This window comes from Phyllobates terribilis, unplaced genomic scaffold, assembly GCF_046119375.1.
Source record: "Phyllobates terribilis strain yellow unplaced genomic scaffold, ASM4611937v1 Scaffold_192__1_contigs__length_3615891, whole genome shotgun sequence".
Taxonomy (NCBI): Eukaryota; Metazoa; Chordata; class Amphibia; order Anura; family Dendrobatidae; genus Phyllobates; species Phyllobates terribilis.
In genome coordinates, this window is record NW_027362952.1 from 1793557 (window position 1) to 1807215 (window position 13659).

A 13659-nucleotide genomic window follows, 5' to 3' on the forward strand; every position below is an offset into this window, starting at 1 on the left:
ACCGCCACCAGCATGATCAGGCACATGGCAGCAAAGCACCCGACTTTGTGGGCCGAACCCCAGGGTCCAGGAACAGTGTCTGCGGGTGGCACCATTGCTTCTTCCGCTGTTGTGCATGCAAGCCAATCCCCTGTCCATAGTGCATGTGAAGATGCCTCCTGCCCTGCACCTGTCGTTGCACACTCTCAAGTAGCAGCATCAGGAAGCAAGTCCATGTCCTTGTCCCAGCGCAGCGTTCAGTTGTCCATACCCCAGTCCTTGGAATGCAAGCGCGAAAATGCAGCCAACGCCCCACAGGCCACACTGCTAAATTCTCACATTTCACGACTGCTTGTGCTCGAAATGTTGCCTTTTAGGCTCGTGGAGGCGGAAGCATTCCGCATCCTGATGGCGGCGGCCGACCCTCGCTACTCGGTCCCCAGCCACCACTATTTCTCTCGGTGTGCCGTCCCCGCATTACACAAGCACGTGTCCCAAAACATTAGCCGTGCTCTCAACAATGCAGTTACCGGTAAAGTCCACCTAACCACGGAGACGTGGATAAGTGTGTTAAAGATAAGATTCTAAAATCTACTAAAAAACATTATATGAAACTCTGATGTATACTAAATATCTATACTTATATTCTGTTATATGTTATGAATCTTGTTTTGCATATATCTGTTATATTGGATATCATTTAGTCATATATACCCTCACTTTAATATATATTATGAAAACCTTGATATATATATATATCAGATATCTGTACTCGTGTGTCACTATATAAATATCCTGAAAGGATTAGTTGGAGCTGGTTATAGAGGTGGACTTTCAAATTGTTTACAAGAAGGAGACGAGACAAAGGATTCAACATGACACCTCCCAAGAGAATATCCTGAGGAATGAGGAGAATATCTGGGGAGGAAACATTTAACCCCATAGGACAAGATAATGAGACTTATCTATACCATGGGCCAGAGACCACTGTGATTGCTCAATTGCCTCAGGGCAACACCCTATTGGGACTTTCCTCCATACTGAACATATATATGTTATGCTGGAATAATAAACACATCTTTCCTGCGCCATTTCTCTTCAAGAGAAGTTCAGTATCTGACTCTGTCTGTCCGATATCAAAGCTTCACGTATACACTTGAATAATTTAATTTGGCAAGGGATAAGCAAAGGGTTGGGGTCCTTTGAACCTCACTTCCACAATTGGCGCCCAACTGGGGCACCACACGGGCACCACACCAGGGCAGACCGAATGAAGGTGTCCAGCTGTGGATCGTGGATGACTGGATGGGCCTGATCACCCCCCTTACACGGTAACTCTAGTTAATTACACTGTAATTACAGACTTGCTTGTGTTTCCAGTCGTTCATAGATTAGCAGAGGGCACGAGTCGGTCTGTTGTGGTAATCCTTAAGTGGGGATAGGGGTGACCCTGCTGGTGTTATCGAAACCCACTCACATTCCAATCCACTGTAACCTTTGCTTATTCTAATTTGTTTGTGTTTGAGACTGACTTAGTGGATGAGCTGTCGTGTGTGACTTGTGAACGGAGTATTCTCCTGGATGGAATCCCACATTGCATTTCCATATACCTCCTGTTCTTGAGAGAACGTAGGGGGGATGATGTGAGGAAGGTTTAAAAAAAAAAAAGAAAGTTTTGCAGTTCTGTATCGCTCCCTAAAAAAACATCCTGTTCTTGGAAGATAGAACGCACGAGGGTAGGAAACAGAAGCTAGGCTGGCCAGCTAGTATCTGCGGTTATTAATAAGGAGATTATTCTGTTTCATTGAGTCATACTGACACAAGAATTCACTTTGTCTGGTCCGTCTTTCTGTTTGTATTGTGTCAACGTTCGTCAGCCATGCATAAATTCTTGAGACTGTTCACAAAGAAAGTTGGTGTCGAATAACAGCTATACGGCTCAAACACTGGTAGCTGACAGGGAAGGGGTTAAGTATGTTGCTAGGGTTAAACAGTTAATGGACATTGTAGGAATGAATAGGAGGGGAAGACTTCAGCGGGGGCTGTGGAAAATAGCTTTAAAGAAAAAAAAAAAAAAAAAAGGGTAAACTAGAGGAAACAGGTTTATTATCTGTGGCTATGGCAAATGACATAGCAAAAGAGGGATGGGAAGAGGAAGAGAGAACAGATGATAATGATGATGTATATTACATGTATGTTAAGAACCATGTTTTTAATGTTGCTTTGAAAACTGTTGAGCCACCACCTTATAATGGCCTCAGGGGGTGGACATGTTCTAGGAGTGATGTGCAAACTTTAGACTCTGGGGACAATGGTTTACATTGTGGAGTTCATAGACCATCCCCCCTCCCCACTGACTTTGTAGCCACAGCGCCTTCTCTTGACTGCTCTTGGACAGACACACCACCCAGGTGCCCTCCCACCTTTGGAATGCATGACTCAAAGGAAGTCCCACCCACAGGTACTTTCTGTGGCGGCCATCTTACTCCACCCGGAAGGCCTGATAACAATGAGACGACAGATATTCCAAAGCCTAATGCCCAATTAGTTTCTCCACCAGTTTCTATATATCCGGTTGTGACTATGCAAGGACAATATTACACCCCACCTCAGCAATCTACCTCAGCATCTTCCCCACCTCCGACACCAATGTTCCCAGCTCTTACATCACCTGTCCCTCATTCAGGTGAAGGGGCTCCATCTGTTGCCCCATCATATCAACATGTGGATAATGGCAGCTTTGTGTCGGGCCCCCCAGAGGACTGGGATCCTATTTTTGAGAAAATGATTGCCCAGTGTCAGACAGGGGCTGGGGTACTAATCTCTGTGGGTGTAGGGAACATGGTCACTCAGCGGGTGGATGCTATAGTGAATGCTACCAATAGCCACCTGCAGCACAGGGGTGGCCTGGCTAGAGATATTGTCATGGCAGGGGGAGACAGTATTCAAAGGGAAAGTGATAATATTGTATGACGACATGGTCCTTTCCAGCCAGCAATGGTCACAGTTACCGAATCAGGCGATTTACCCTGTAACACTATTATTCATGCAGTGGGGCCCATCTATGACCCTTCCTATCCAGATAATAGTGCACGGCTCTTGTGCCAGACTGTACACGCAGCATAAGACATTGCAAACAAGACTGCTGGCATTAAGACTATAGCACTTCCTTTAATTAGCTCCGGTATCTTTGGATACCCAGTCAGAGCATGTGCAAGGGAGCTAGTACAGACAGTGATAGAAGAGGCCTCTAAGCCTTCTTGCCATCTAACCGAGATATGTCTAGTCAGTAAACAGACTGACACTGCAAGGGCAATGAAAGATGCTTGTCAAACACATGTGACTCCCATCACACCAGTACCAATTAAAAATGATGTGGATGAAGAAAAGTTGCTGCCAAGCCTACCTAGACCACCATCTAATTTAACCCTTAAGCCTATCATACCACCACCTGCTCTTGGCAAACCAGAACCTATCATGTATGTAAAATTCACACCGACTCAAGCCATGACACTCTGCAACCAATTGCCAGACCCAGAGAAACAACCCATGCCTTTCTACCGTGCAGTTTTGGCTATTCAGAAGACATACTCAGCTACTTGGCAAGATTTGTCCTCTCTTGTGTCTGTTAAAGCAGGAGATGCATATCATCCACAAGTGCTTGTGGGCAGGGACGGTACATCTCGCTGGTGGCACACTGGGTTAACATAGTGGAAGCCAGGACCCAGTCGGACCTTGGGACGGAACACGTCCTACCGACGCCAAGGATTGCGGGCCCTAGGTCAATCAGCGTTGCCCCCACGGTCTACAGCTTCTGCACCTCATCCTCCTTAGCCTCCTCCTCCTCTTCAGCCTCCATCTCCGAAATGACCACATCAGTCACAAGCTGGAAGCACTGCAGCACTGCCTCGGCCAAGCTGCAACAGGCTGTGCTGAAGCTAATATGCTTGGGTGAAAAGACCCACAATGCTGAAGAGTTGTGGACAGCTCTGAAAGAGCAGGCAGATCTGTGGCTCACACCGCTGAATCTTCAGCCAGGCATGGTCATGTGTGACAATGGCCGGAACCTGGTGGCGGCTCTGAGGCGAGGCGAGCTCACACACGTACCATGCCTGGCCCATGTGCTTAACCTCGTGGTTCAGCGGTTTCTCAAATCCTACCCGGAGCTGCCAGATCTGCTTGTTAAAGTACGCCACCAGTGTGCCCATTTTAGAAAGTCAGCTACAGCTTCCGCCGCCCTTGCAGTGCTTCAGCAACGTTTGCAGCTACCGGCTCACAGACTGCTGTGTGATGTCCCCACGCGTTGGAACTCTACACTGCAGATGTTGGGAAGGAATTGTGAGCAGAAGAGGGCAGTTGTTGACTACCAGCATCAACAAGGCCGTCGGTATTCAGTTCAGACTCCACACATAAGACCTCAGGAGTGGACATGGATGTCAGACATATGTACCATCCTCCAAAACTTTGAGGACTCCACCAAGATGGTGAGCGACGATGACATCACAATTAGCGTCACCATCCCACTTCTCTGTCTTCTGAAACGCTCTCTGCTCACAATCAAAGAGGATGCATTGCAGGCAGAGCATGATGAGATGGAGCAAGGAACCATACAGGGTGATTACACACAGCCCAGCCTCATCTCATCCCAACGTAGATTGGGTGACAATGAGGAAGAGGAGTAGGAAGGACAGGAGCTAGTTTCATGCACTATAGATGGTACTACCTGCACAGCTGTCATACCGTCTGTTCAGCGTGGATGGCCAGAGGACAGAGAGGAGGAGGAGGAGAGCATGGTCAGTCATCCTCTTGGTGAGGACACTGAAGTCTTGCCTGTTAGTAGTCTGGCACGCATGGCTGAGTTTATGTTACGCTGCCTTTCCCATGACCCTCGCGTTCTCAAAATTTTGGGTGACAGTCATTACTGGTTGGTGACACTTCTAGACCCACGCTACAAGGAGAACTTTATATCTGTTATTCCTGAGGCAGACAGGTGTACAAAAATGGGGCAGTACCAGAAGGCCCTTGTTGCGGAACTATTAAGAAAATTCCCATCTGAAAACGCTGGGGGCAGAGGGCACACTTTGTTGGACAACCAAGGAGTACAGGCGAGAGAGACACAACTTCAATCCAGCAGAGGCAGCGGAACACTGTCAAAGTTCTGGGAGAGTTTTCTCAGACCCTCCCATCGCACAGGCCCTGAAGCGCGGGGTACTATCACAAGGAGTGCAAAGTTTGGGAAGATGCTGAGGGAGTACCTTGCTGACCGTACCAACGTCCTCCGTGATTCCTCTGTGCCTTATAATTATTGGGCATCCAAGCTGGATACGTGGAATGAACTGGCTCTCTATGACTTGGAGGTCCTGGCCTGGCCTGCCCTGTCGCCAGCATTTTATCAGAGCGGGTTTTTAGTGCCGCTGGTGGAATTATAACTGATAAGCGCATCTGCCTGTCAACTGAAAATGCTGACAGGCTGACTCTTATAAAAATGAACAAGGGGTGGATTGGGCCAGACTTCTCATCACCACCAAATGATAGCAGCGTAACATAAACTCCAATCCAGTGTCTTTTCTTGGGAGATGTATTCCCATGCACCTTTTTACACCCACACATGGGTATACACTTACTGATTTTGGCTATTTGCTCTTGTCCTCCTCCTTCTCTTCATCCTCCACCACCATATCACCAGGGTGACCGTGGTCCGTGATGCAACACCCACATAATTTTTTTAAAGGGTGTTTATGATGCCCGTAAAAATTTTTTTTTATACAGTATGTTCATGTATACCCCCCAGGGGTAAATGTTTGTCAGCCCATACACTTAGTGCATGGGCATTACAAGTATAGGAGGCCCGCTGCTTTCTAATGGGAACATTTTTTATGAGGCCCTCCTCCACGTCTCTTCCAAGGGGCATTGAAGTGCCTCCAAATTTTTGGCAGCTCTTGCATTCACTGCATAGGCCAACACTATGGGAGACTCTCTCCTTTCTAATGGGAAATTGTCATTATTGTGGCCCTGCTCTGTGTGTCTTTAAATTCTTAGTGGGGTTTTTCCTAAAATTGGTCAGCCGTTGGACTCACTGCATACCTTATAACTGTATAGCAGACCCTCTCCTTTCTAATGGGAACATGTCGTACCTTGTTACTGTGGCCCTGCTCCGTGTGTCTTTAAATTTTTAGTGGGGTTTTTCCTAAAACTGGTCAGCCGTTGGACTCACTGCATACCCTATAACTGTATAGCAAACCCTCTCCTTTCTAATGGGATCATGTCGTACCTTGTTACTGTGGCCCTGCTCTGTGTGTCTTTAAATTCTTAGTGGGGTTTTTCCTAAAATTGGTCAGCCGTTGGACTCACTGCATACCCTACAACTTTATAGCAGACCCTCTCCTTTCTAATGGGAACATTTCGTACCTTGTTACTGTGGCCCTGCTCTGTGTGTCTTTAAATTCTTTGTGGGGTATTTCTTAAAATTTTTCAGCCGTTGGACTCACTGCATACCCTATAACTGTATAGCAAACCCTCTCCTTTCTAATGGGAACATGTCGTACCTTGTTACTGTGGCCCTGCTCTGTGTGTCTTTAAATTCTTAGTGGGCTTTTTCCTAAAATTGGTCAGCCCTTGCAGTCACAGCATGGGCATTACCACTATAGGAGACCTGCACCTTTATAATGGGAACATTTCTTTTACTGAGACCCTCCTCTATGTCTCTTCAAAGGGGTATTGGGTTGTGTCCAAATTTTTGGCAGCCTTTGCAGTCACTGGATACGCAATAACAGTATAGGAGACCCACTTGTTAATAATGGGAACAACAAAGCATAACCGGCTGATGGCTGTCTAACAATAGCTAGGGCAGACTGCTGACCTTTTAAGAATAGTGAGGGCCATCTGATGTCCCTATAAAAATAGGCTTTATGACTTTCAGAGTCCCTCCATCATAAATAAAACAGGATGTGTCTGATGATGTGTCACACACCACATTGCCAGATAAGGTTGTAAAATGTTAAAATGACATTTCCCAGTGAATGCATTTGTCTTAAAAAATAACGTAAACAAAACAATAGGATATTTCTTTAGTATAAAAAGCAGCGTCACCAATTTAACCTCAATGTAATCACATTGTTCAGCTCCTGCACCTCCTCCTCCATCTCCGAAATGACCACATCAGTCACAAGCTGACAGCACTGCAGCACTGCCTTGGCCAAACGGCAACAGGCTGTGCTGAAGATAACATGCTTAATGCTTAGGTGACAAACCGCCCAGCTCTGCAGAGTTGTTGAAAGCTGTAACACAGCAGCCTGATCTGTGGCTCTCACCGCTGAACATACAGCCAGGCATGGTCGTGTGTGACAATGGGTGGAATCTGGTGACGGAGAACTGACAGCCGGGGTAGATACGGTTTCCCTCTATGCCAGTCCTTTCACCGAGCTAAAGAATATGGCTGTGGTGAAATACAACTCCCACTGATAAGCTGTTTCAGATTGAAAAACATTGCGCCCACCAGAGGATTTGATTCTGACCTTTCTCACCTGCTCAAGAGCCCCATAGCAGCTGCAAAGTTAGCGCTATCATGAACTCTCCTGAGGTAGAAGCCAAGGCACACCAGAGGATTCTCTGCTGGGACCGTCCAACCCTGCCGAAAAGCAGTCCTAAGAAAAGTGTATGGGAAGGTTCCCGGACACTCTATGGCTGCTTTTTTACTGAGGAGGAAACACACGCAAACACGGGGAGAACATACAAAGTCCTTGCAGATGTTGACTTTGCTGGGATTTGAACCCAGGATCCCAGCGCTACAAGTCTTCAGTGCTAACCACTGATCCAATGCTGCCATTCACCCTCTAATATCTAACAGGCTGGAGAAACTTGCACCTACTGCCACGCTATCTTCAGCTCCTTTGTGAGAAAATGTATTTGGGCAGCCACTCAGTCTACCAAATAAAATTCCTGAGAAGGAAATTGGGGAAGGCTTCGCTACTGGTACTGGGGCAGTGCTAATACCATGGCGTCGTACCATAGTTTACTGGAAATATACCAGGCTGGTAGGAGGCAAGCAAATTCCCACAGAAAAGTACCAGCAGTAATGACCACATCAGTCACAAGCTGACAGAACTGCAGCACTGCCTTGGCCAAGCGGCAACAGGCTGTGCTGAAGATAACATGCTTAATGCTTAGGTGACAAACCGCCCAGCGCTGCAGAGTTGTTGAAAGCTGTAACACAGCAGCCTGATCTGTGGCTCTCACCGCTGAACATACAGCCAGGCATGGTCGTGTGTGACAATGGGCGGAACCTGGTGACGGAGAACTGACAGCCGGGGTAGATACGGTTTCCCTCTCTGGTGGGCCCGTCCAACCCTGCCGAAAAGCAGCCCTGGCTAATAAAAGTGTGGGGGAAGGTTTCCGGACACTCTGTGGCTGCCTTTTTAATGTTGATCGGCCATGCTTATGCATGTTATTTCTCAAAATGCATTACAGATCAGGCCATTGTCCAACTCTGTATTCAAGAAATTAAATGCGCAAAGAAAGATGTGTGTGTGTCAAAGCACCACCGACAAGTGCGAGTTGATGTTGGACGGGCTGCCATTGCTTCTGCAACAAGCTCAATTACAGGACTTCCTGGGAGAAATGACACCCAGGGTAGATACGGTTTCCCTCTATGCCAGTCTTTTCACCGAGCTAAATACAACTGTCAGCAAAAAAAAGTTGCGGACTGGCTCCGTACCGTCCCTGGCCACATTCACCTGTCCACATGTGTTTGGTTAGGCGGTCGTTCCCAGTAAGTGCACTGGGGGGGCACGGGTAATGTTGTGGGACCCGTGCTTGTGGAAGGCAGAGGCGATACTGGGAAATATATTGGCGGCTGGGGACCGAGTATGGACACCCAGCCGCCGCCGGCATGAGGTTATGAAAAACTTCCGCCTCCACGAGCCTAAAAGGCTACATTTCAAGTGCAAGCAGCTGTCAAAAATTTGGCAGTATAGTATTGCAGCCTGTGGGTGGGTAGGTGGGTGGCTACCTGCATACTTGCGCTTGCATTCCAAGGAATGGAGAAGGGACAAGTGAACGCTGCAGTGGGACAAGGACGTGGACGGTGATTGTTGCAAGTCTGCAACGACAGGTGCATGGCGGGAGGCATCTTCGCATGCGCCAAGCATCTCTTATGATGGGCACACTTTTAGGCAGTGACCTGGGAGTCAGAGATGCTTCCAGAGGTCTTCCCCATGCTGTTCCCACGTCTTTTCAGCACTGTATGCATGTGTCTGATGATGTGTCACACACCACATGGCCAGATAATGTTGTAAAATGTTAAAATGACATTCCCAGGTGAATGCATTTGTGTTGGTTAAAAGCAATGCAAAAGTGTAAAAACGCATCAAAAACGCTACGTGTGAACATAGCCCAAGGTGTGGAGGAGCATTTTTGTTTTTGGTTATTTATTTTGCCTTATATACAAGTCATTACCCTGGAAAGGATGTTCCTTAACATATTTCCCAGGAAAATCCATTTTGGTTTCGTTTTTGTAAGTTTTATTGTGAGTCTGTAAAAGTGGCGTAATACCTCTGACCACGTTGTTGACAGCAGTGATCTGGGAGTCATAGATGCTTCCAGGGGTCTTCCCCATGCTGTTACCATGTCATTCGAGCATTATTCCCATCGATTTGGGCAATTTTTAGGCCCTCTGTAGACCGCCGGGGGGAGCCGCCTGAAAAATGCTCGAGTTTCCTATAGACTTACAATGGGCTCGTTACTCGGGTCGAGCACCCGAGTATTCCAATGTGCTCGACCCGAGCAACGAGCACCCGAGCATTTTAGTGCTCGCTCATCACCATTAATGACGTAAATGATTGATCACTTGGGTCACTTATCATTAATTCTTCAATATTTGTCACAGTTGTTAATAGTAAAGTCTCCAACCAATGAGGTAAATGTTATTTGGTAAAAAAAAGACACGCGAGGAATAAATATACACAATATTTCCCATAATATGACTATTATATCTTTGGGGAATGTTCACAAGTGGCATTTTTTTCAGGGTTATTTTTCTGCTGCTAAAACATTGCGTTTTACAGTACCAGCTTAGTGAATGAGATTTCTAAAGTCTCATTCACATGCTGCGTTTTTTTCCTTTTTTTATTTTAAATTTGCAGGATGTTAATTCTTTCAGGGGTTTTGCAGCATTTTTCACCCATTCAAATGAATGAAAAAAAAACAACACAAGTATAAACACTGCAAAAACACAGCAAATAAGTGTGGATTGTATGCAGTGTTTTTCCTGAGTACAACCTGGTTTTTGGTGTGGAAAAAAATGCTGCAAAAACGCAACGTGTGAACATTCCCTTATCCTGGTTGTGTTGTATTTGGAAATAAAACAGTACGGCCAAAAAAGCATATTGCTAGGCAGCAAGTATGTGTGTAGAGCCACTCCTTGAAGATTCCATCACAAGATTCCATGATGACATCACAGGTCATGGTCGGGCATTATGACATCACAGCTCACAGTCACTATATATACAATGTACACAGGGTCGCGGCTGCCTTTGTTGGCTTCATAGTGACTGAGCGCACTTGCAGTTTCTCGCTATTCTATAGTGACTGATCGCACTTGCAGTTTCTCGCTATCCCATAGTGACTGAGCGCACTTGCAGTTTCTCGCTATTATATATAGTGACTGATCGCACTTGCAGCTTCTATGGCTGAATTACTTTTGGACAATCTTCAAGTAGAAGCTCTATGGGAGATTCTTACCACCAATCGCCCTGAGATTGTGCTTCTACCACCCGATGGCGTCCTCAGCTTCACTCACCGGCTGGTGATGGAGCTCGTAAGAGACTGCCTGACCAAATACCACCGAGGTCATCTCACCTCAGAGTATCTGACGGATTTACCTCAGAACATCAGGACATTACTACAGCAGGTAAATGGCGGACGCTCCGCATAAAACTTCTCAATAATGGATAATAATGGTGGGATAGAAGCAGGGGCTGATTAAGAGTAGCCAGGGCCCTGGGCAGTTTAGGAGGTGTGGGGCCACAGCACCCGATGTATCACATGACATGTCACAAGATTGCCTTTGATAGATCATGTGATAAGTCATTCGATTAACATGCAGGTGCTCGGGTGCACTACACATAACAGAGCGCTATACATAATAGAGCAGGGGTGGGAAAGTAATATTACTGAGGGGCCACATGAGAAATGTGACTGTTGTGGAGGCCGAACCAATAGGCTGAAATTAATTCTGCTCAATATTAACATATTAATTATATTTTATATTATTAACTGTATCACTTATTATTGAGCAGAATTAAGTGTGCTGGCATCCCCCTACATACAGTAAGAGCCCACACACATACCCTATATACAGTAAGAGCCCACACACAGCACCCTTTATACAGTAAGAGCCCATACATAGCACCAATGTACAGTATGAGCTCACACACAGAATCCTATTTAGAGTATGAGCCCTCACATAGCTCACTATATACAGCCAAGCTCTCACATAGCCCTCTATATACAGCATGAGCCCTCACATAGCCCGCTATAAATAGCTGAGCCCTCACATAGCCCCCTATATACAGCATGAGCCCCCACACACTTTAAATATTGCTTGGCAGCATGTATTTGTGCAGAGCAGCCGCTATAAGATTCCATCACAAGATTCCATGATGACATCACTAGTGATGGTCGGCCATTATGACATCAGAGCTCACAGTCACTGTGTACAATCTACACAGGGTCATGGCTGCCGTTGTTGGCTCCATAGTGACTGAGCACTTGCAGTTTCTCGCTATAGAACATTAGGACATTCCACAGCAGGTAAATGGTGGACGCTCCGCACAAATCTTCTCCACAATAATGGATAATAACGGTGGGATAGAAGCTTCTTCTTTCTTCCAATATAAAACAGGACAAGACCCCAGATATGTAGTCAATGTATCTGCAGAGAGGAGCAGACGTCAGATACAATGGCCGCCTTCATTGTGATCTTTCTCATCTCGAGATTTTTCATTTGTGTTTCTTTTCTTCTTTTTAGGCTGAAAAAAGATCTCAATATAGAGATTTGTCTTTTGTTAAAGAACTGGCCGAAAAAGTCCTGTGTGTACTGGAAGGTCCGGCCCGCTCATCGGAACGCCCGGTAAGGATCCATCATCTTCTCTATCACACGTCCTTGTTTTCTGATCTTCTCCAGATCACCAGCCAGATATCAGAAGATCTGGTGTTAGATCTTATCGGCCTCCCTGTCAGCTCCTGGCAAGCACAGGAGGTAATATGGCCGCCTGTCTCTGCTGATGGCAGTCTGTATTCTGCTGATGTAGTCACAGCTCAGTGGTGGGAAGTCTGTATTTCCGCCTCTGTCTCCCTCTATTATCCATATTAATGTTTTTGCAATGTTACCTCATCTTAATCCATTTTATCTGAGAAAAGTCCTCATGATGGCGTCTGATCTGTATAGTTACAGTTGGTGTGTCTGTAAATGCAGGTTCAGTCCTTCCTGATTTGTGGATTTGGTGATTTAGTGGAAGGTTCCTCGTGCTAATTCTATATATTCTATCAATCAGGAGACACCAGAAGGCGACACCGAAGATGAGCAAAATGTGACCCCAGAAACCCCTGACCCTAATACAAGTCAGCCGGGACCGAGCAGCGATCTGACTACAGGTGAGCCGATCACACAACCTTCTACAGGAAAAATCCGGATATTATAGAGAACATGGGATCATTTCACATTTACTCTTTCCACTCTCTAATCAAACATACAGAGAGCCAAAATGAAAAACTTGGAAAAAGTCACGAGCCAATCAGTATACTGGGTACCACAAAGTCCTCCATAATGAATAATGGGTCCCACATAGTCCTCCATGCAGAATAATGGGCCCCACATAGTGCTCCATGCAGAATAATGGGCCCCACATAGTCCTCCATACAGAATAATGGGCCCCACATAGTCCTCCATACAGAATAATGCCCCACATAGTCCTCCATACAGAATAATGGGCCCCACAAAGTCCTCCAAACAGAATAATCGGCCCCACAAAGTCCTCCATACAGAATAATGGGCCCCAGATAGTCCTCCATACAGAATAATGGGTCCCACAAAGTCATCCATACAGAATAATGTGCCCCAGATAGCCCTCCATGCAGAATAATGGGCCCCACATAGTGCTCCATGCAGAATAATTGGCCCCACATAGTGCTCCATGCAGAATAATGGGCCCCACATAGTCCTCCATACAGAATAATGGTCCCCACATAGTCCTCCATGCAGAATAATGCCCCACATAGTCCTCCATACAGAATAATGGGACCCACAAAGTCCTCCAAACAGAATAATCGGCCCCACAAAGTCCTCCATGCAGAATAATGGGCCCCAGATAGTCCTCCATACAGAATAATGGGTCCCACAAAGTCATCCATACAGAATAATGTGTCCCAGATAGCCCTCCATGCAGAATAATGGGCCCCACATAGTCCGGCACACAGTATAATGGGCACCACATAGTACTCCATACAGTATAATGGGCACCACATAGTCCTCCATACGGAATAATGGGCCCCACATAGTCCTCCATACAGAATAATGGACCCCACATATTACACCGTACAGAATAATAGGCCTCACATAGTCTTCCATACAGAATGATGGCCCCACATAGTCCTCCATACAATATAATGGCCCCACATAGTACT